This window comes from Sinocyclocheilus rhinocerous, unplaced genomic scaffold (assembly GCF_001515625.1).
Source record: "Sinocyclocheilus rhinocerous isolate Xijiao unplaced genomic scaffold, SAMN03320098_v1.1 scaffold470, whole genome shotgun sequence".
Taxonomy (NCBI): Eukaryota; Metazoa; Chordata; class Actinopteri; order Cypriniformes; family Cyprinidae; genus Sinocyclocheilus; species Sinocyclocheilus rhinocerous.
In genome coordinates this window covers 646,641-671,068 of record NW_015637537.1, presented here as the reverse complement: position 1 = coordinate 671,068, position 24,428 = coordinate 646,641, and the positions used below count along the sequence as shown (strand labels likewise).

Sequence of the window (24,428 nt, the reverse complement as noted above, 5' to 3'; positions counted from 1 at the left end):
CTACAGGAGGCCTTTGTTCACCCCCCGGAGCCGTGTGAGACACTTTTTTTTTTATGGAGGGGTGCTTTTTATTTCACTTCTTTTGGACGGAAGCACTGCAACACCTGGGTGTTGCATGCATCAGTCCAAAAGAAGTTAAATAAAAAGTGCCCCTCCATTAAAAAAAGGCTCCGGTTTTTGTAAGAAAAATAACCATATTTAAAACGTAATAATAACTTTAATCTAGCTTGCACTCACAGTTGTACACGGAAGCAGCTCCGGTCGGATGACGTATAATTTCGGCGTTGCGCATGTGCCGCTCAGAAGTGACAAACGCGGAAGCTTACAAAAACGCATCGATTCGCTACAGGAGGCCTTTGTTCACCCCCCGGAGCCGTGTGAGACACTTTTTTTTTTATGGAGGGGTGCTTTTTATTTCACTTCTTTTGGACGGAAGCACTGCAACACCTGCTGAGTGGCATTAAACAGCCTGAAAGATCAAAGACAATTTTTAATATAACTCCGACTGGATTCGTCTGAAAGAAGAAAGTCATATACACCTAGGATGCCTCGGGGGTGAGTAAGACGCAGCCTAATTTTCATTTTTGGGTGAACTAACCCTTTAAAGTTCTACATTACAGTATTTCAACCCTGTCACAGTAAGTTTGGAATTAATGTTATTTATCATTTGAATAGACACATTCAAACATATATTGCATTCTCTTTCAAAACATGTTTTGAGCCATGTAAACCATTTAAATCTGCTACATTTTAAATACTTAGAGTTTAATGCTACAGGGTTGAAAAAAGCAGCTCAAAATAACTTAAAACATAACATTTTCTTTTCTTTTTTTCTTTATTATTTTCTTTTATGTATGTATTTATTTATTTATTTATTTATTTCACAATTATCATTCACCCTGTTACATTTTGTACATTTTGTGTTTTGGGGTTAAAAATAAATGCATTAAAAAGCTATTTTTACCACAATAACCATTCAGCCCTGTCAAATTCCAAATGTTTTGGGATTAAATGTCATGAAGTTGGAAGTAAATCTTTTTTTTCTTCTTCTTCTCTTCTCGCAATGACCATTCAGCACTGTTACATTCAAAATGTTTTGGGGTTACATGTTATGGGGTTGAAAATAAATGCATAAAAAAGCTATTTTCCCCCCGCAATGACCATTCAGCCTTGTTACAGTCAAAATGTTTTGGGGTTGAAAGTAAATGCTTTTTATTTTTTTTATTTTTTTTGCAATGACCATTCAGCCCTGTTACATTCAAAATGTTTTGGGGTTACATGTTATGGGGTTGAAAATAAATGCATGTATTTATCAAAAAGCTATTTCCCCCCGCAATGTCCATTTGGCAATGTTACAGTCAAAATGTTTTGGGGCTGAAAGTAAATGCAATTTTTTAAGCATTCTAAATCTAGAAAACACTTGTGGCAAATTGAGCTCTGTTTCCTGAAAATCGCCCACTGCTTTTATTTTATATGACACATTGTACATAAATACAAGCTTATGTCACAGAATAAATTATACAGCTCATCTTGCAGTGTCATTTGATTTAAAATGTATATGGAAAGTCTACATACTTAAAGTCCACCAATTCTTTAGTGGAACAAAAGGAGGAGTAGTTTTCATCCTGGTCACCACCCTCTTTTTGTTGACCTTGAATTTTTTCAGATCATTACAGCCAAAAATAGACGCACAATACTGTTTTGATTACTAACCATGATGGCAATACAAAATACAATAAATTCATAACCTAACCAGCATAATAACGGTGTGGAAAAAAACAACTCTTAAGTCACTCAAAGTTCAAGCTCTTTGTCATAGTTAGAACAACACTCAAGCGCCCCAGGTGTGCCATAATGTGTGTGTCTCTCTTCAGAAAAGACTGATGTTTGAGTGTTATTCTTTCCTCAAGACGACGATGTGAAATAACAACCATTTAGGAACCCAAAGACAATGACGACATTCTGTTTCACTGTGCAGAAATGTTAAATTTGTCATTATCCTGGAAAGGAGACTTGGCCCGCTCACCAGCGCTCTCGTCTTTTTTTTGAAACCCAACCGTGTGTCAAGTTGTGGTTGAGTTGTAGGAATAATGACTGTTTCTGTGCTTGTGTCTCTCGGCAGCTTAGCCCATCCCTGTAAATCTGTCCTCCTCCTCCGTGGGACGCATTTTTCAAACTAATTTCCATCAATGACACCACTTTCTTTTCTAAAGAGAAAGATGACCGCGAGTCCAAGTCCAGTGATATCATGCATGCATGTTATGTCACACTAAAACAAGTCAGCGGGAAACGTCACCCGTCATGCTTTCTTAATGTCTGCTTTGAGAATAATTGTCAAATCCGTTTTTATATTAAATATTTGGACTAATTTCTTTGTAAAACATTTTTTGAGTTTCTTTACTGCACTAATTCAGTAAAACAACACCTCATTTGTTGGGAAAATATCAGTGTGTGTCAGACATTTATTGCTTGGAGTTACAAAGTCATTACAAATCCTGTTTGCTTATTGGACCACAATAATATTTCTTTCTTTCTTTCTTTCTTTCTTTCTTTCTTTCTTTCGCTTAGCATGTTTAATGTGTTCTATGTATTTATGCTGATAAATGTTTATATGTGAATAAAAGCCTCCATATAATCAGTTCACATAATCATAAAAAAGCATTTGTGTCTCTTTGAAAGACTCAGATTAAAGTGTACAAATTTAGGTGGAATGGACTTTCAGTGGGACAGAAATCTTCCTGATTTCATTAAAAATGTTTGTGTTTCAAAGATGAATGAAATTCTGGAACGACATGAGGGTGAGGATTTTCATTTCTGGTATAACTAACCCGGATTCGAGCTGTGTATCGTGGCTCAAGGCTAAATGTTGTGATAACGCACTCATAAAACAAGGTGGGCAACAAGATGCAAAGTCACTCAGTACGTCACATGGCATCATGCTTAATAGCACTGTGTTCTTTAGCAGATATCAAAAGTCGTCAAGCTGTATGAAATGTGTGATATGAGCAATGCTGATGTTTCTAAGGCCGTTGCGTTCTCATAGTGTACTCTGCTGGAGAGGGCTGAAAATAAACGAATAAGGTCAAATCTCAATGCATACAGTACATGTTCATAATGAAGAAAGGAGAAAAGACTGTTGGGGACCTACATGGGGTCCAGGCTAAATCAGCTGGCGGAGGGCCACTTTTACCTTATAGAGAGTCTGCTTTGGCACAAACTACTGTACGTTACAATCCTCCACGATAGATCACTGGAGAATACAAACCCTGGCAGCTACAAAGAAAGATTCATGAGATATCAGCAAGCACAGATTCTAGCAGAAACCTTACATGTCTACATAAATATAGATGCAAGTTACTATACAGTGAAGCCTAATGGATGAGGTTGTTCACATTAGCTTTGTCCATTGAACGCAAAAGCTATGCTCCCAAACTGAGCTGCCTTCCGAGCAAAGACCAAACGGTAGGCAACAATATATATATATATATAGCTGGGTAGATCCAGCAAATCACTTCCAATAACAACTTCCAGCTATCCAATCTCACAACTTTCACTAACAATTAAAAAAAAAAGTGATAATAAATGTTAGGACAAAACATTCTTAATGGAATGTTCCTGTAACTTTATTTGATAAACATTGTCATAACACTGAGACAAAATTATCGGAACATCCTTATGATATTATCTGTACTTGATGAACATTCTAAGAAATGCTTTTTAGAACCTTTAAATAGCATTCTAATCACGTCTTAAAAACGTTCTAAAAAAAAGGATATTTTAACGTTTTTAGAATGTTTTTTTCTTAAAAATAAATGACGTTATATTTTGAGTGAAAATAATGTTATGTTATGTTATGTTACATGTTATGTTAAAATAAGTTGTAAGGAACATTTTTCTAACCTTTAAACAATGTTATAATTACAACAAGAACACTGGACATTTCAACATTTTAGAAACATTTCGAAACAATGTTCCCACATCATTTTTATAATCTAAAGGAAGGAAAAGCATGTTCCCTTTGCCTGATGTGACAAATGCAACAAAGTGAGGTCTGAAGCGTCACTTGTGTGGGAATTGGAATTGGAAATATCCGATGACACTATACGAGACAGAATCTTACTGGAATGGGATTGAAAATCCATGTAGATCGTTACTTACGACATTTTACAGATGAGAGCGGGACAAAACGTAAACGTTGTGGACTGGAAGAAAACCTCTACTGCAGGGTTAGCTTAGCAACATGCTAACATGCTAACAATATGCTAAACTAAACAAAAACTCTTTAGAATAAAGTATAGACTCAAGTTTTTCAGTTGCTTCATGTGAGGAGCCCCATTTGTGTGGAATAAGAGTTGCTGCCTATGTAGAGCGTTCCAAATCAGTCACATTTGTGGTTAATTATGAAGGCTGCTTCTCAGGTTTTTCTGTCCAGTTTTATCTTTCTCTGTGTCATCGAGCGAGTCTCTCCTCTCCTCTTCAGTGTCTCTTGAGCTCTTGAGCTTCATAGCGTCTGATTCAGTCTTATCAGTGCAGTAATTTAGCCCTCACAGCTTGGGTTTCTGTCAGCCACCCCTGGCCCATTGTCCGACACAGCTGTAGTTTAGATAAACCCTCAGACAGAACAAAGTCCGTCTTGACCTATACAGACCCAATCGCACTTGTTTCCCTCAAAACTAATTTCTGCTGCTTTCAGGCCTGGGAGAGCGTAAGACGGGGATGAACGGGAGGGAGGGAAGGAGAAAGAGAGGATTTAGATGGCTGGCTGCCCCTGGCTGCGCTCTTCCACGCTAGTCAGTAAAACACATCCCTCTTCATAATGAGCTGCTTTGAGTCTCTTCATACTCGCATGCGGTACAGAGCAAATGGCCTTCCCCATAGGAAAGAAAAATCGCACATGGTATCTCAATAATATCTCCGTTGTTTTTCCTAGACAGCAAATATCCCAGGAATCTTTCAGAAGAGGATCTCAGTGATGTCTTAGACTCTGCTCAGATTTGCCTGGATACCAAAGCCTGCAGTCAAAAGTCCCTGATTTTAATATTAACTTGCTTCTCTTCAAATTCCTACATAAACAAATTCACCCTTTGCTAAGCTCCGCCCCTTGGTCACTGTTGTCCAGACAAGCTATACCTAACATTCAATTTGATGTCACAAGACCACAAAACTATTTTTGAGGTGCTGATTTTGTAAGATTGATTTGTACAGAAAATATATACTGTATATATATACATATATATATATATATATATATATATATAGTAAGCATGAAGGTCAATCCCTAAACTGTCAGAGGGCTGTAAGCAGATTGTATGGAAATGAACAAATAAGATTGTGCAAATTTATATGAATTAGCCACCAAAAAAAAACAAGCATACAAAAAAACAAGCATACAAATTCCCTTTTAAGTAAAATGCAAGTGGTACGAATGTTATATTTTTCCTTCATGGACTGGAATGATTTGTGACATTACAAAGCTTTTTTAAATGTATTTTATTTTATTTTATTTTATTTTATTTTATACCAAATATTTTTTTTTGATGGGTTAAATCAGGTTTTAGCTTACATTTAACAACTGCAGGTTACCACTTTTTGTATTGCAGGATTGTTCACTTTATCAATGTTTTCCTCATGTTTTAGGGCCTACATTTCACATGTGATTTCAATTCTTAGCATCCCGTCCTGGTTTTATCCACTTTTTTATAGGAAAGCACTTGCTAAGAACATAAATCAAATGGTAAAATCTATTGGATCAAGTTATTGGAACCAGTTTATGCCCTTGCAAGTACATGTCTGTCTCCACTTTCAACTCTCATAGCTTATTCACGTTTATCAATGACGTAAGTCCTGAAATCTCCTGAGCACAGTGGCATCTCAGGGAAGATAAGAATAGGGTGGAAGCTGGGATGGAGGGGCACATTAAAAGATCTCTTTTTCTCCACTGTCATCTTTCAACTCGATTAGCACTTGAAGATGTAAATCCAAAATCCCACTGTCTGTCAGGTTGTCTCGTCAAAAGCTGCCTGAAAGGAGGAATAGAGGAGAAGTGGTTGAGAGAGGCCCAGCCTCAAGTGGCTGGTCAGGCCCGGCTTGTCAGGGTCGTCCTTGAGGCTGCATGAGCGAGGGGGTTCCCAGGGAGATGGAGTCTGCTCGCAGACACACAGGGATTAACTTTTCACATGGCTGGGGGTCCGCGCCTCAAAAGAGCTGACAAGCAAACAGCTTTATTAAAAAACAGAGAAGAAGAGAGGCTGAACAGGAAGGAGTGACAGAGGAGAGGGAGAATTCTTCACATGACGGTCCTCAGAGAGGATTTCGGCTCTGCAGTGGCCCTGCGCTTGCTTTCTTTCCTACTTGCTTTCTTTCATTCTTCCTTTTTTTTTCAGTGTAGTCGGTGCACGTAGTGTGTGAAACAGGTGGTCAAGTCAAAGAAAAAAAAAAGTGTTAAAAAATAAATCAAATCAAATAAAAAAAAATAATAAAATGAATTATTGCAGAAATAATTATTGTAAATAATTAAGCATACATCATAAAAATAAATTATGGACATTTCCGTTAACTCTAAAACAACGCAATGAATTGCAAAATTCAAAATCCGAGTAAAACTGGTACACCTGTATAATAATAATAATAATAATAATAATAATAATAATAATAATAATAAATAAATAAATAAATAAATAAATAAATAAATAAATAAATAAATAAATACATACATACATTAATTAATAAATAAATAAACAGAAAATTCATATTCATATTAATACAATACATTATGTCCTATTTTTACAGATTTATTTGACATATTTTAATATTTGTATTGTAAAAATGTATTAAATATGTGTGTACAGGTAGTTTACACTTTAAGGAAAAATAAAAATTTAGAAAAATTACCAGTACACTTTCCATTAAAATGTACAGCCATTTCCTAAAAAAACGACACAATTCATTGTGTTTTTCAAAATACAGGCAAAACACTTGTAAAAAATAAAAAATCTATAAAAATCAATATGGAAAATTCCTTCACATTAACACAGTACATTGAGCCCTATTTTATGAATATATAAAACTCTCAAAAAGGTGTTTTTTATGAACATCGTTAAAATAATAAGAATAAGAATAAAAGTTATTATTATTATCATTATTTATTTTTTATATAATAATAAGCCGTTTAAACAAAATTCCCTCTTTAAACAAATTAATATTTTTCATGGTTTCACATTACTCTGTAATGCTTTAATTTGAAACTTAAGTGCTTTGTTTCTTAAAAGTCTGATATTTTGACACAGAAGAGTCGCTATCATGGTCAAATGACCTTAATTATATTTGTTTTAGTCAGGGAAGCTCTGATTTATTAAAAGACGACTGATTCCCTCCATAAACAAATCAGCACAGCAGCTGTAGACGGATTGTTTTGACTCCATGTGATAGTAGATCAGGAAATCAAGTCTGTTTACGACAGGCACTTAATATGACCCGTGGCCAAGAGCGGGACAGGGAGGTCAGTGTGTGGGTAGAGTATAGCCTTTCACTGCTACGGACAGATAACTCTACCTGTCTCTGTTCGAACATCACCACAAACCTGACTGCATTTCAGACACTAGTTACAGATCTAGCACATGTACGTTAGTTTGATTTTGTAAACAATTCAAGTTATATTTGATTAAATACATGCTTAAATATATGCAAATCACATTCTACATGTTGCATAGAATATCCAAGTTAAAATTTAGTTAGTGTTCAAAAGTCAATTAATTATATAAAAAAAAAAAAGTTTTTATCATACACTCTCAGAGAACAAAAAAAGGTACAAAAGCTTTCACTGGAGTGGTAGTGGAGTTACATAATCAGATTACTGTTTAACTAGTAACTAGTAAAGTAACGCATTACTTTTCAATTTACAAGTTTTTTGTTATTAAAAAAAAATAAAAAAACAAATACGCAGGCCCAGCCAAGGTGACAAAATGTAACGCAAAAGTTATGCAATGCATCACTTTCCATAAAAAGTAACTAAGTAATTTAATTAGTTACTTTTTTATGGAGTAATGTAATATTGTAGTGCATTACTTTTAAAAGTAACTTTCCCCAACACTAGAGGTACCCTTTCAAAATATACACCTTTGTACCTTATTTACACCTTTATGGTGCATATTAGTACCTTAAAGTTACACATTCGTACTTAAAGTGTACATATTAGTATCTAAATGGTACATTTTAGTAGCTTTTGAAAAAGTACCGGCCAAGTGACAACTATTGTACCTTTTTTTTCTTAGAGTTACTCTGATGACACACTTCCGTAATGTTGTGAACATTGTAAATCTAGCTTTTTTTATGTTTTCGTTTTTTTTTTCATGTACATTTGTAACACTAAACTTTGTGTTATTTGACTTTGATATTGAATTAGTAAAAATTGTTAACACAGTTGTGAGGGTGTTTTAACACAATGACTGAGGAAGCATCAGTAACTTTTCTCTGAGTGCTGTTACATTTTCATCTTTTTTTCGGAATAAATGGTAATGCAAATTCATCCAGTTGCCCAACTATGACGACTTACACTTTTGCGAATCCTGGAAATGTGAAAAGTGCCCATTGTTGACTTACATTAAGAGTCATATAGATCTATAAAATGTATTTTTTCCCCATTTATTTCATTTCTGACTTGGAGAAACAAATGGGATATTAAATCTTGTTCATAATTTCCAACCTATGAGATTGCTGCCTGATGATTACACATTCATATTGTTTTAATTAGACTGACTCCCCTTGAAAGCCATTGTATAATTTGCCCGCTGGCGTGGATGGGAAGGATTTGGTGAAACACTATAGGTTTCCTGTGACGCCCTAGTGAAGTTCTTAAGAATCTACGGTTGCATGCTTGTTGGACAGTCATAGCACACCTCTCATAGTCTCCTCTGCCACGGCCATCACATTTCAAGATAAAACCCTCTCAGTCTTCCGTCCAGTCACTGTATCCCGCGCAGGGCGGCCATGCACGGCTCCTGAATGCTCCTGCAGAAAGCTGATCTTCTCATGGCCGGCAAGCAACGTGGCAACAATAAGCAACAATCTGCTTTTTCTTTCCTCAATGCACTTTCTCTGCTTCTCGGTGTTAGGGGACGTTACTTTTACAAGTTACAACATTGTCATACTTATAAAAACTAACTACTTATGGTACGTCATTATATTTTATGGAATGTACTACGTTAATGTGGATTCATTTTTGTTTATCAGCAGTTCTGAAGTTTTTAAAGGTGCTGTTGTATGTAATTGTTTGACTTTACTAAAGCATAAAATATCATAATAAGGTGGAAAACATGCTAAGTTCACATACTTGTTTCTCTGAAAAACAATTCTATAGCCACTTATTCTACTTTGAAATGTGTGTTCCGTTTCGGAATGTCTGTTTTTGTTTTGGTCTGTGTGACTCCGCCCACTGCCAATTTAACCAATAGGATCGCCCCGGGTTGCCAGATGGTGAAAAACACAGCGTATTGCAGCCATGGAAGCCAGCAAATGAACTGGGTCTGAGATCACAGACTCTATCCAACCTAAAAAACTTCACGAACCATCTAAAAAGCCCTATTGCCAGAGATAATATAAAACGTATAAAACAATTCATCAACTTTCAGTGTAAAGCTTGCCGTCTTCCACTGTCAGTTGCGCTCGTTCCTGTTGCGTGTCCTCAATCTGGCAACCCATGTGAGCATAGAGTCTGAGGAAGATAATATAAAATAAAAATCGCAAGGGGATTTGAACAAATACCACATTATTTTAGTAGTCTCTTGAAAATGTGCTACCCACAACACTGGTGTCTTTAATATCTCACCCTGTCATGTAGTTCTCTGGGTTTGTCTGGCTGTTTAATGGAACTCAATACCACGTCCTCTGACCTGCATTTAAAGGCTTTGTGGTTTCCTAGTAAAAACCAAAACCTGAAAACGACTTTGACAAAACTACGATTCTCTCCCGCACGCTGCTCCTTTTGCTCGAACATTGTGTCATCGCTTGTGGTCTGAATTTCTTCAAATTGTCTTTTTATCTGGAGCATTACCAACTGTTTGAAACGCAATTCAAATCTGTTTCCCTATGAACTCTTAGCACTTAACCTAGCGAAGAAAGGCCTTGATTGCTTTAATAACAATACGGCGGCCTGGGAAGTGAGAGGTGCTGGAGAGGTCCTACAGAGGAGCATATTAACACGCATAAGGAGGAAATCTGCTCTGGGGAGGTTGATTAGGGTCACAGTGAAGTGTCAATGAGAGAAAAAAAGAGATATACAAATACCTGAGAAAATAGATTGAGCAAGCCATAATTAGAAAGCAGATATGCACACACACACTTGTACCTGTCCTTCCTTCTCCATCTGCAACAAAAAAGTGGTTATCAGCTAGTTTGTGCTTGAAGCTCTAGACTTTTGCACAATGTACCAATATTGTTCTTAAAATGCTGCATTGAATCAAAAGTAAAATTGTCAATATTGGTTTTGAAATAGCTCTTGAAATTTGATCGTTTTATGCTCTCAACAGCCAGTAATTATCATAAAATAAATCGTGATCGGAATTAACCGTGTTTATTCTCACTGCAAGCTAGCGTACGCAATGTCTAAAATGATTCACGCTTAGAAATTGACTGTTCATTTAATTTTTTAAATGTATTTATTTATTTATTTGTTTATTTGTTTATTTATTATTATTATTTTTTTACAGCAGTTGATTTGTCTGACTAAGCAAAGCTCAAAGTTAAGAATAGCTAAATTTGTTATTTGAACTTAATAGATGGAAAATGCTAATAAAAATGTTATTTTAGCTATGCACAATTTTACATTCAGTTGAATTTTATTCTGTTGCATTAAGCAGTTTTTTTTTTTTTTGCTGCTACAAGAGTAGACCTGCAGTCCAGCCTGCTGGTCGACTCTCGCTCACACACACACACACACACACACGCACGCACGCACGCACACACACACACACATACACACGCAGACACACACTAACATATTTTCAGTGCAACACAGGCTTATGAAAAGCAGCAGGGATTGTTCTTGAATTAGGAAAGTCAGGGGCACCTAAATAGGGTCTGAGAATTAAAAGGGAAATGGGGGGTCAGGCCTGGATTGTGCTTGAATTAGCCAGACTATTCAGGTCCTCCTGAAAAGCTTCTGGGCTCTTTCTCCACAAGCAAATTGGGAGGAAATCTGGCTATTGTCACGTGCTTTGAAGTGGCTGGGGCTTTAGCGAGGTGCTTACCTACAGATGAAAGTTGAGACAATGGAGCCGCACGGCGCGGACTGGAGGGAGAGAGAGAGAGAGAGAGAGAGAGAGAGATACAAAGAGAGAGAGAGAGAGCCTTGGAGGACAGGTTTTCAGGAGGAGGGAACGGCTTTAAAATGATGGCTTTGGCATCTTACATGCAGCAAAAGAAGGAATGAACTTAGAACTTCAGTAGAGAATTGCAACTGAAGTGCAAAGCAGCGCTTTTGTTTAAGGTATGGTTACACTGTGTTTAAGGTATAGTAACAAAAGCTTCAAGTTTTGTTACTTTGGTCTAAGCATGTGTCTATAGTGTTCAAGCAATAGGCAAAAACTGTAATCAAAGTGAAGAAGATTGAGTCTTATTTTAAAGAGTTTACTATATGTAATATTAGTTCTGAAGTTCAAAACATCTTTTTATGATCTTCGTATGTATCACACATTTACGAAAAAAATGTTGTTGGAAATTCATTTTATTTCACTATGCTACATTCATTCTTATTTTGTGTAGAATATACTGTATCTTTGTCAGAAAACTAAATAATATACTCTAAAAAAATCGGAAAAAGATAGGGCACAATGTACTGTATTGATATGAAGGAATTTTTTGTACTGATTTATTTATTTTTATTTTTTAAATATTCCACCTGTTTTTTGAATTTTATACTTCATTGCATTGTGTTTTAGAGTTAATAGGAATGTCCGTAATATTAATAGATAATGTCCTGGCATTTAATTTTTATTGTGTGTGTGTGAGTGAGTGAGTGAGTGAGTGTGTTTGTTTGTGTGTGTGTGTGTGTGTGTGTGTGTGTGTGGTGAACTACAGCTTTGAAAAGTAGAAAATATTCTTAAAAGTGGCTGATAATTTTGCTATGTCTCTGTTTTTAGGAAGTAAAACATTTTGTGCTGCTTGCTTGTAGCAGTTTGTGTAAAAGGATAGGATACAAAGGTACTGTTATATTTTACTTCAGATTTTAGTCTCTGTGAGTTGGTTGAAGCAGATATGCACACACACACTTGTACCTTTCCTTCTTTCTCCATCTGCAAAAAAAAAAAAGTGGTGAATCTAGATACGTTTCAAAACTTTCTGTTCTTTGAAGTTTGTCATGATACTATATACATCTATACCAGCGAGCTTAAATCAAACGTTAAAAAGTCATAGTCCTTTAGTTGTATTACTTTCTTGACTTAAGTTTTGTGTCCAAAATCCCCTCACATGAGGGTTGTTACTCACTTTCACTTGTTTCACTGCTTTACTCTTGAGGGACATTTGTCTGTGAGTAAAAGTGTCTTTTCTGTCTGTTAGTGGTGAGTTGTGTCCAGGCCGTGGGCCCTCACCTCTCCCCTCCTGGGGCAGCCCGTGTTTTTCGCCACCGCCCATACCCTCTTCCTCCCTTTACACCCCTGAGGTCTTCCGGAGCCTTCCTCAACATTCTGCCCATGTCCGCACTCTCATTAATCAACGTCAAGCTTCAACTGGAGGACAAGGCCAGTATTCTGTGTGCTGCCCCCTCAGACGCTCATACATCTCATTGTTCTGATTCACATGGGCAAAGAAACGGCCCAGAGTCCGACATGAAAGGGATGAGACTGAGAAAGAAAGAAGAGGAGGCATTTCTGCATCTTTCTCTCTCTTGTTCCCTCCCCTCAATGCTCTCTCTATCCGTCTCTCTGTTCATTTTCAGCTAGTGTATGGGAAGAGACGATCGTTTTCAAGAATACATTTAGGTCAGTCTATAATTGCCATTTGTTTATGTTATATGTTATATGTGTAAAAAAAAAACCTTTAACAATGAAAAGCATTACATAAATATTTATTTTTTAAATTCATCATTAAGAATCAATCAACTATTTATTCATGCATTCATTCATTAATTCATTTGTTTGTTTGTTTGTTCGTTCATTCATTCATTCATTCATTCATCTATCTGTCTGTGTCTGTCTGTCTGTCTGTCTATCTATCTATCTATCTATCTATCTATTGTACATATAAAATTTCAACCCTGTTACCTTGTTTTTTTATATCAGACAACTGAAAAGAAATGATTTTCAACCCTGTTACCTTGTTTTTTTATATCAGACAACTGAATGAAAAGAAATGATAAAGAAAGAATATAAATATCAACATTGAAGTGTAGTTTCACAATCTTGAGCACAATACTTCAAATTAAACAAATCAAATTAATCTGTTAAATTTTCATTCCTGTTACCATCAACCCTGTTACCTTAATTAGATTAATATAATGTATTAGTATTTAGTTTTAGATGTCTTAAACACATTATTTGCCTTATGGAATGTTTTTAATAAAAATATAATGCACTTAAAAAAAAAAATCTTCTTATCAAACTTGAAAAGGCACCCATTTACAGAAATGAAAAACAGCTATTGAGAGGATGAGAAAAAAGAGGGGGAAGAGAGAGAGAGGAAAACGGAGAGAGAGAGGCAACGTGTATGCCACTCTTTGTCCTGTGTTCATTGTCCGTTGTTTGTCATTAAACTTTGCTGTAGCTCCCGGATGGAGCTGCCACTTTTTATACAAAGACCGCACTTTTTTTACCACCCTGGGAAAAAAAGCATTTAATCATGTCTAGTGGGAGAAAACTCAAACATTTTTGAAAGGTTTTATGCTGATGCAGAAAGTTGACAGACAACAGAGTGCAAAGATCTGAGCGGACACCGTCAGTGATTTGAATGAGCGAAACGGAAAATAATTTGGGCCAGCAAGCCTGACCGTTTCTCTTTCTCTCCATCTACCTTCCCGCCCTTTCTCCATGCTGTCATAGTGTCCTGTCCATCAAAAATAAGCCCTTTAGCTCCTCGCTAACAATCCTGCTTATGAACGGGGTTTGATACAGGAAACACAGGATCCTGAATTTAAAAGACTGCGTCTGGGTGAGCTCACGCTTGTCTGCAGCTGTAGGTGTCAGTCGATGTTGGTGTTATGCATGTCTCCGTCAAAATGCGAGCATAGGAAGATGACAGACGTGAGAGACGGCACAAGAGTGCACGGCCCGGATGACTGATGACCCCCCCTCCGGGTCCCGTCAGCCCTGTTACTCCAGCCCGTCACATGCTGCATTGTGCGACTGTTCACCAATGGACCTCTGTCCCTGACACCGAGAAGCAATCAGTCTTTTCATCTGTGCACTCTCACTTTTACACACATACAGTTCCTCTAGGCACTTACCGGCTGGACATTGGGGTGGGGGTAAATTACATTGCCAATCAATCTTCTCCACCGACTTGATGAAAGCTGTCTAAACTTTCGCTCTTTAACTAACCCTCTGAGGTCTATTAAGAATGCCCGGCGTAAACTGGACAAACAACAGCTGAGATTAAAAGCCATTCGCTTCTGCTAGAGGTGCTTGAGAAGTGGTTTCTTTGGGAGAACGAGCAAGGCTGTTGGGTTCAACAGTTAGATGCAGAAAAGTAGTAGCTGGTGGTTAAGCCGTTTTTTTTTTTTTCGTTTTTTTCTCAGCAGTGCCACCTATTTTCGGTTGGCTTTCTTCAAGCTGACTGACTTCAAACATGAACATTAGTGGTCTTTGCTAAAGAAAGCAAAAATATTTGGTACTGTTTTTTGAAGGTGTTGTTGTTACAGTGTTACAGTGTTGTTACAGTGTAGTTACTCATAAGTACTGAGTTTTGACGGAACCCTTTAACCCCAAGTATTAAACTTTGGTGCACAAGTTGTCCCAATGTTTTTGAGTCACAGACATGAATAATATCTCAAATAAAGTCACTTTTTAGGGGAAAATGTGCTATTACTTTTCTAAGCAATAAGTGGATAAAACGGGCAAAATATTATGGATTTACAGTACATTGATCAGAACACCATAAAGACATGGGGATAGACTCATTTCAACATTTCAGCTCCTAACAAGCTTCCAGAACACCTAAGAATCTGCATAGAAATTAGTCATTCATCACCCTAGCATGGCAGCAACATACTACTGTACGTGATCAAAAAGTAAAAATTGTCTGTTTTTTGACTCCACAGAATCTATAAAAAGTCAAGACATTTGTTGTCATGTGGTGTTGACATAAATATATCCATTTTGAAATACTACAGATTTTTTTTCAATGATTTCTAATGACTTAAAAAGGACAAGCAGTGCCACCAATAAAGATATATATTTTTCATTTTCTAAAGAATGAAAGGCGAGAGATAGAAAGAGATCTTTGTGAGGACCCTCCTCTCTGCGATTTTGGCTTAATCTTGAGTTATTTTCTCAGTGAAAAGAGGGCAAAAATACCATGACGGTCGCAGAGCAAATTTCCCCATGCCCATACACGGTATTAAGATGTCTCTGATCCACAGCGGCCCGCTGATCCCCCCTGTTGTATTCTTCTCGCGCTCTTGTCTGGGACGGTGGCCAAGTGCCACCGAGGACACCGGGCCTAATAAATCATCCCTATTTCAACATCTGCAAGGCCCAAAGGCTACCCCTGACCACGAAGAGCACTTCTCTTTCTCACCGGGAGACTCCTCAGGGATGACAAACCCAGCATTGTCTGAGCTCCAGTGAAGAGGAGGCTCTCTTCTTCTCAACCCATTTGACAAAAGGCGTCTGAAGGCCAGCTTTAGCCTGCCAGCCCAGATAGCTGGCTCTCAGCAGGAAAGACTGCTCCCTCTCTTTCTCTCTCCCGCCATCCTTCGCCCTCTCTCTCGCTCCCGTCTTTTAATACTCTCCTCCCGCGGAGGTCAGTGGCTAGGCCTCGTCCTTTCATTCCCACTGCACTCTCAGGAGAATATAAAGACATCAAGTGCGGAGGAGGGGAAAGAAGCCAAAATTGGCAGAAAGAGATATTAGACATGGCTGTCACCGCTATTCTGTGGCCACTTTTCATGCAAAGTGTCGTAAGACGAAGCGGGGGGATAAATAGATAAATAAACAGCATGGCGGAAAAGTTGGATCTGGGGCTTGTCGCATTATTCATTTTCAAAAACGGGCTGAAAGGGGATGAAAAAATCCTTGACAACGCCAATTACATAGAAGAAAGGGAGAAGAAATCAATTCGTAGTGTTTCAACATTTTATACTTGAGAACTAAGCTATTCATTGGCTTTTAGTGTGCTGCTCCAAGCCAGCATGGGGCCTGATGTGATTATTTGTGTGTGTGGCTGCGAGAGAGCATTTTTACTGATACTAAAGGCGAGTATAAAATAACTAGTTTGGTTAAAAGGCTTTCAGGTATGCTCTTCTACCTTAGCATTTCAGAGATCATTTTGAAAGCACTGGATATGTTAAAAAAAAGACATCTGTCGTCGCTCCCTCTGCATTGGTCCACTGTCTTCCACTTCAAAACATTTGGATTTCCAATTAACCCAAGAAGAATTGTGAATTTCCTGCTGGCAGACAGGCCTTGATGTCTTAATCTTCAGCATGTCAGTGCCATGAAAGGCGGCATTTGACAGTGTTTCACAGTATTGAACATACCCCCAAAAGCCACCCAGCGACTCTAAAGAGGGTCAGGCCAGCGGGCACAACACCAGCCCCAACTGTCTCTTCTGTGCAAAAGCAGCATATAGTAACAACATGCGTATTGTCTGTCTGGAGCTGCCTCAGAGTCCCAGGGCTCCTCGGGGGGCTGGAGAGCACAGGAGATCACTGTGACTTGTTAGCCTTGGCTGGCAGACATGTGGACAGAGTGTTGTTCTTGGATAGAACAAAGAACAGCATATAACAGTATTAAATTTGCCAGCAACAGCCACAGCATATATGATAATGACAGTAAACTGTCCACAGTGCTTTTTTCCCCTCAGGCTTCAATACAACCTGAGAGTTTTTGAGCAATTAGTTGGTCAAGCATATGCATTAACAGACAAGGTCTGAGAACAGTGAGCTGATTCATTAAGCACTGATAAAAATGTTAAGCTACTCATAATCAGACTGTAGTCAACTTAGTAGGTACCCTGTACCTTAGCTAACTTACAGCTACCCTTTAACCCTTATGAAAATAAAAAAAGAAGTTAAACAATGGTAACCACAAATTAACCATGCTACACTAACCATAGTTTAACCATGGTGTTTTGGAGTAAAAATGCTATGTTCTGTCATGAAACTCTCGATGGTGCAGGCTGATGGGTCCTTAACGCAAACTGATGATATTCACAGCGTTAAACTACTCAGCACAAGCTGATTGGTTCATGATGCATCTGCAGCCGATGAGCTTGCTGCATTTAAATGGCTGGTTAGCATTCACTAGAGCATTTTGCAGCGCACTTTCAGTGTTCCTCTGTAGCCCTCCACCTCCCCAGCTCCACCTGTATAGATCTGCTACAGGTTATTTTATTTGCTATTCGTGCAAATACTCACAGAGTATGTCATGATAGAACTGTGGTTATACAAATGGTATTCAATAACCCCATGCCCCCACCCCCCAAAAAATCATGGCTACAAGTGCAGCGGTCATGGTTAGTTTGGATAAAAACAAATAAAGTAAAAAATGTTTTTTAGTGTTTGTCATTTTATCAAATTGCGTCTGGTTTTCCACAGTGTAAATATGTTTACAATGTACATAAAACAAAGTGATGTAGCAGTTTGTTACTTTATGGCGCTTCACTATTTGGCTGAAATACACAAAAAGAATGCACTGTTTAGCTCAGCTGTTGTCATGCTGGCGCCATCTGTAGTTACCTTTTTTGTGACACTCTTTTTTTTGTGCTCTGGTAAGCTACAAGCTATTAGCTTACTCAGTAGGTAAACTACCATTTAAAGAAGTAGTTAACTACACCACAAGCTGCTAACTAAAATATAAACCAAGCGACCGAAAACAATTGGCACACTACTGTATATTGCAGCAATTTCAGGCTGTTTAGCTACTGCCACGCTTGTGCAAACTGTATTTAAGTTATTAGCAATCAGTAACTTTAGTTAGAAAGTAAGAGTTGTATTTTAGAAAATAGAAAGTGTATCCCATTAAGCTACAGTACAAGCTATACTCATCATCAGACTGTAGCTTACTCCGTTACCATTCAAAGAAGTAGTTAACTACACTACAAGCTGCAAACATATGCTAGCAAAACTACCAGCGCAACACCAAACAAATAGAAACCAAGCGACTGAAACAACTGCCAGACATTTTGATGCAATTCACAAAATGTTAGCTGTTTAGCTAAGCTTCTGTCACAGTGCTGCCACTTTGCTGTTAAGTTATTAGCACCACTTATTTTAATTACCTACTACACAGCACATACTGTAGATAGTGTTGTATAATGAAGTACAGAACAACATTAGCTAGGTGTATTCTCTGAAGAAGCTATTTGGATTCCTACAGTACACTTTTTTTTTTTTTTTTTTTTACCAATGAGCAGATCCTTATACAAAGAGTTTTGAGAACAACATGTAGCAAGTGAGAGAGAGAGAGAGAGAGAGAGAGAGAGAGTATATTTATGTGAGTGAAAGCGAAAGAGACCAAATGTCACTCAACATTGTGAGGCCACTTCCATGGGAAACACTGAGCTCATGCCCTATCACTCCTATAATGGACACTTTAAGGGGATTGGCTACTCTGGTAGGTCCCCAGGCCCCGATAAACCATAATTCCTGTCTGGATGCAAACCCAAACAACATTAGTGGCCACACCGCTGCCTCGCTCCCCCCAGCCCCCGTGTGCTGCCCTGCCCTGGCATTGAGCAGAGGCAGATTCCTCTGTCTCTCCCATCAGCACTACACCACTTATCTCCAGATAGTCGACAGCGATAACGCTCTTAACAACAGCTATGTGCCACCATGACACATTAGAGGAGTCTGCAGCTTTGACATCTCATCCCCACCCCTACCTTAGCCTGGTCCAACATTAACACTGAAAAAGAAACACTGCTCGTTTGGCGGAAGACCTTAGCTAGTCTCCTCACTTGTTATTTCACAAATCACACCGTAAAGTCGAATGCTCGCCACAGGAGCGTGTCATCGTTACTTACTCAAGGCCGTGGGGAGCGTGAGGCTGGATTTGTGTTTTCTCACTCAGCACTGCCAGCTCGCAGCATCCCGCCACCGGCCACATCCATAAAAGCTCAAGGCCCATGAAGCAACATGGCTAAGCAAGCCATGCGAAACGTGTTGCCTTTTCCTTTTCATTGCCCTCATTTTCATTCCTCTCTCTTTTTTGATGTTTTGGTTCAGTGTGGGTGTAGATGTAAAAACAGCAAGAGAAAAAAAAATGGCTGGAGTTGCTTTTGCAAACAATTTCACTGCTGATTACTCTACTTATGTGACTAATGGAAAGTTCCAGTGAAGTTAAGATGGTTTGTACCCTCATAAAATGATCATTCAGCATAAATGATGTTCTGTCATGACAACTCTCGGAGGGATTGGCATGGTAATGTACATGACAATGTTAATGTATTTGTATTTGGTCTATGCTGCTGCTGCTGCTGCTGTACCGAGAGTATCGGACTGCGCCATCTAGAGTTTCATGCCAGAACTCTGTATATGAGACCATTATAAACCATAGGTCAAGCAGAGGCGTCCGGGGCTGCTGAGATTCTCGCCACTCGGATGCTGACAATGTGATGACGGCGTCCATAGTAACAACTTAATACTATCACCCATAGTAGAAAAATGACAATCATGGTCTCGGAGGGGGTTCGGTATTTAGATCTGCCTCTAGCTGGGTGTCAAGTCATATTAGATATTTTTAATATTCCTCTGAGAGTTTGTCCCCGACAGATAAACCAGTAATCACCTTGCTTGTGGGCTGATAGGGCTGTTTTGTGTTATCAAGCGGCTAATAAAGTCATTTGTGATGAGCCGAAGTTCACGTTCAGAGACGACACCTGTCATTACAGCAGATGTCAGATTAGGAAAGTCGTCCTCTCCATATTAGGGAGTAGTCGTGCTCTTTGAAGTAACGGCAATGAGGACGCTACAGCAACGTTTATTGATGATCAATATTATCCTAGCATAAGGTCAAGTATCTTTTCGTTATGATCCCTAAACTGTACCAACGCTATTCCTAATAATAATAAAACATTTGTGGACGAAGAAGTCGTGAAATTTACAAGAAAGTTTCTTCTATCACTAGAGGGCATAACTATACATTGATCTTTGCTAGAGAAAAACAATTGACAAGCCTTTTGAAGTGATCCCTAAACGCTGTCCTTTAGCACTCTTCCGTATTGATTTTTCCGCAAGGCCAGCCATAAAGAGTGTCCAAGGATGTTCCCAACATCACGCGATTTGCCTCAGACGGCTCATCTTTCAGCTAATCTTTGTGGTTAAAGTAAACAGCACGCTGTGAATCATGGGAATGCAATGTGCGGCAACAGACTAATCAATTTCATTAGCTGCATCAATCATCGCTGGTTGACGTTTATTGTGGTGGTGATGGGTTGATCTGATGGACTCGGGGACAGGCGGCTAGAATGATAAATGTTGCTATCTCTAGAAAGAGAGGATAAATAGACTGGAGTCTTTGTGGGAAAGAAGAGTTGGCAAGCTGGGGAAATTAATACATCCATCTGTACTACTGTTGCGTTTATATAAAGTCATCAATTATCTGGTGACCATTAGCTCATTTACAGAATCAAGTGGATGAAACTACTCAAACTACCTTTTCATTCAAACTGCTTTTTCATAATTATATTATGTATACCTTAGAATACATAATGTGGCAAAACTCATGTTCCTACACTGTTTACATGTCATGGTAATTTATCAGAGGACTCAAACTTATGGTAACACTTTAGAATAGGGAACAATTCTCACTGTTAACTAGTTGCTTATTAGCATGCCTATTATTAACATGTTGGCTGTATATTTAAAATGTGTTATTATTATTAGTGCTTATAAAACACATATTCTGCATGACCATATTCTACATTCATAATCCCACCCAGTACCTAAACTTAACAACTACCTCACTTACTATTAATAAGCAGCAAATTAGGAGTTTATTGAGGCAAAAGTTATAGTCAATTGTTTGTTTATACAGAGAATTGGACCTTAAAATATAGTGTGACCAAACTTACTGTAAAATAAAGAGTGTAATATCTGCGCCACTAGTGTCACCAAACAGAATTGCACAAAAATTTGATTGTTTTCAGAGACGTCCTGAACATACTTCTTGTCTGTCATTGGTTTGGCAAACAGGTAGTCCCGCCCCAAACTCCAACCATTGGTTGAGACAATGTTGCTGCGTCAATAAGTTTAAAGTTGGAAAACATGATTTTAAATGCTGAAGTTAATGGCATTTAAATCTACAAACATTCAGTCTTTTTTATGTCTCTGTACGCCAGGGTAGTTTCTTCACATTAAGGCTTTCCATCCCATCTAGCAGTCCGAAATTACTGAAACGTTTCCCTCGACTGGGATCGCTGGCAGCGGATGAATAAACCACTGCCTGCGTGAACTTTGTCCCTCATCAACCACACTGGTAGAGGAAATATCTTGTTTGTGATCCCTCCCCTGTATCTCCAGACGGTATCTCTTGGCTGCAGCCTTAGATTTCACTCTTTGAATTTTTTAGTGGTCAATGCGACGACTAATCTGATTTGGACGCCTCTCAAGCCAGGAGGGTAAACGGTTCTCTAGCTACAGTTCATTTGACGCGCACAGCCGTGTTTTGTGTTGCCTGAGCGTGGAGAGCTGAAATGATACAAATTCTTATCCTGCAATTATAACTGTTAGAGTGGTGTTATTCCTGGTGAATTCACTCGTTCAAGCATTGCTTCAATTATCATCAGGGGTAATTGTTTTCCACTCAGCTCCAACTGATGGGCAATAGCAGTTCTTGATACCTGGGTTGATATCGTTGATAATAGAGTTGAGACTTGTTTTGTTTATTGTGCTGTTCTCTTATGAATAATGAAACTTTGACTTTCACAGTAGATACTTCAGATATTACATGAACTCAGTGTTTTAATAATTGGCCATTGCAAGGTAATGAACATGCACATTGCTCTTTATATAATGGGAAAATGAGGTAAGCTGTGCCACTTTTTATTTAAGTTGTCCTCTAGTTAAAGAGAAATGAGACGTAATAACACACGTAATTGAAATGAGAAGATTACATGTAAAATATAATGTCATTGACACAACTTGGGGGTAAATGAAGTAGCACTTGTTGTTTGTCATTTCTCCGATCACAAATGCAGACATGGTTTTATGTTTACGCAATGCGTAAAAAGGCAGTATAAGTCATTATAATCAGTAATTATGTCCCCACTGGATGCAACAAATGCTTCGTTTATAATGGGTTTTAATGTTTTTTTCTCGTCGCTTTTTTTTACTGAACCTGTCCAAAATTTGTCCAAAAAAAGGTAGTCTATCTTATAAGGCGGTAATGTTGTTGTCTACCTTTTGAAGCATGTTTGCAATACCATGAAACACTAAGTAGTCTGCACACTAGATTTCGAAAGGTTTGAAGAAGCACTTCCTAAAAAATGTCTCCTTTGTCAGATGGCAAGTTTTGACCGTCAACCATAAAGTCAGCCAAAACTGTCTAAGAATCTCAAGCATTAAATCTGCACAAAAGACTTCAGACTTCATGGAGTGTTCCCTGTACCAACTGACTTTAATGTCAAGGAAAGGACACTTCACGCTACGCTACAGACATGCCAAACTCCACTTCATCACCCTCGTGTTTTTACAGCACATCTTGAAGCTGGCTTGTTTTCATCAAGAGAATGAAGTGGAGCCAAAAATGATCATGTCGTCATAATTCTATCACATGTCCATAAATACATGTTGCAAAGTCGTAAAAAGATTCACTGTCTCTTTGGAAAATGTTGGTTTCCATTTGCTGCACAGAATTGCATAGTATATGACCCACCAGTGGTAGCAATGAATTAGATTGTCCAAATATGTGGGATGTAATGGAGAGTCCACAGAGCGGAGTGGTTAGCATGTGTGTGTTTAGACACAAACGGCTGGCTCATAAAATCAGTGTTTTGATTGGCGGAATGATTCGCTGTGATTATGATGAGACAGATTTAGTGATCCCCACACCCACATTTCTCACTCAAACATCATTCTTCTTGTCCTTTGTCTCTTAATGTGCTCTCACCAGTAAAAACACTATGCAAAAGAATACTTAGACACAAACACAAAACACAAAACATCACATTTAACTTCTGTAATGTGACATGTTTCCTAAAACAAAAGGCAATATTTTAATGGAAATAGTGCGGGAATTCTTTTCATCATTATGAAAAAAAAAACAAAAAACGTATGGGACTTTAATGTGTTTAGCTCAGTGTTGTTAAAACCAATGCTAAAACGTAGCCATAAGGTTCTGTCTGTTAACTATATTTATTGCATTAACATTAACTACCAATGAGCAATACATTGCTACAGTATTTATTCATATTTGTTAACATTAGTTAATAAAAATTCAGCTGTTAATTATTAGCTCATGTTAGCTCATGTCAATTATAACTAACATTGATAGATACAACTTTTGATTTTAATAACATTTTAGTAAATGGTGGAATCAACATTAACCAAGATAAATGCTTCAGAAGTATTTTTCATTGTTAGTTTATGTCAACTAATGTAGTAAATTAATGTTCACAAATGGAACCTTACTGTAAAGTGTTACGGCTAAACAACTAAACATAATTGAAATAAAGATGAAATAAAATATAAACATTAAATTAAAACCTATGAAATATGAACTCAAAGGAAATATGAAAATACAAGCTAAATCTAAATATTAATAAGTACTCTAATGACATAAAAATAATACCATTGTGACACACCACTGCCTGGGTGAATAATAATAATAACAATAATATAAGAGGAAGAAGAATCAGAATAATTATCATCATCATCATCATAAAAATTAAATTAAATTACATTAAATTAAAAATTAAAAATTAAAAATTAAAAATTAAATTAAATTATTTTAATGTAATTAAAATGTGAAAATACAAGCTAAATCTAAATATTAATAAGTACTATAATGACATAAAAATAATACCAAAATAACACCAGTTAGGCTGTGATAGTATTGGTTAATAATATTTTCTCCACCCAAATGGCTTTGATTATGATTAAAATAAGTCATTTCACGTAAAATAAACAATTTCAAAGGTATTATTATTATTATTATTATTATTATTATTATTATTATTATTATTATTATTATTATTATTATTATTATTATTATTATTATTATTATTATTATTATTATTATTATTATTATTATTGAACTTACACTGAAACAAACAAATAC

General features: G+C 37.4%; 1 protein-coding gene and 1 long non-coding RNA gene across 5 annotated transcripts in view; both read left to right on the top strand.

Moving 5' to 3' along the window:
- Positions 1-24,428, top strand: part of prdm16 (PR domain containing 16) — a 224,932-nt gene that overhangs the window by 82,167 nt on the left and 118,337 nt on the right. The window lies entirely within an intron of this gene.
- Positions 11,443-13,400, top strand: LOC107748964 (uncharacterized). The gene is made up of 4 exons (XR_001640978.1): positions 11,443-11,482; positions 12,135-12,195; positions 12,553-12,974; positions 13,327-13,400. It is a non-coding gene; the product is annotated as an uncharacterized LOC107748964 (long non-coding RNA).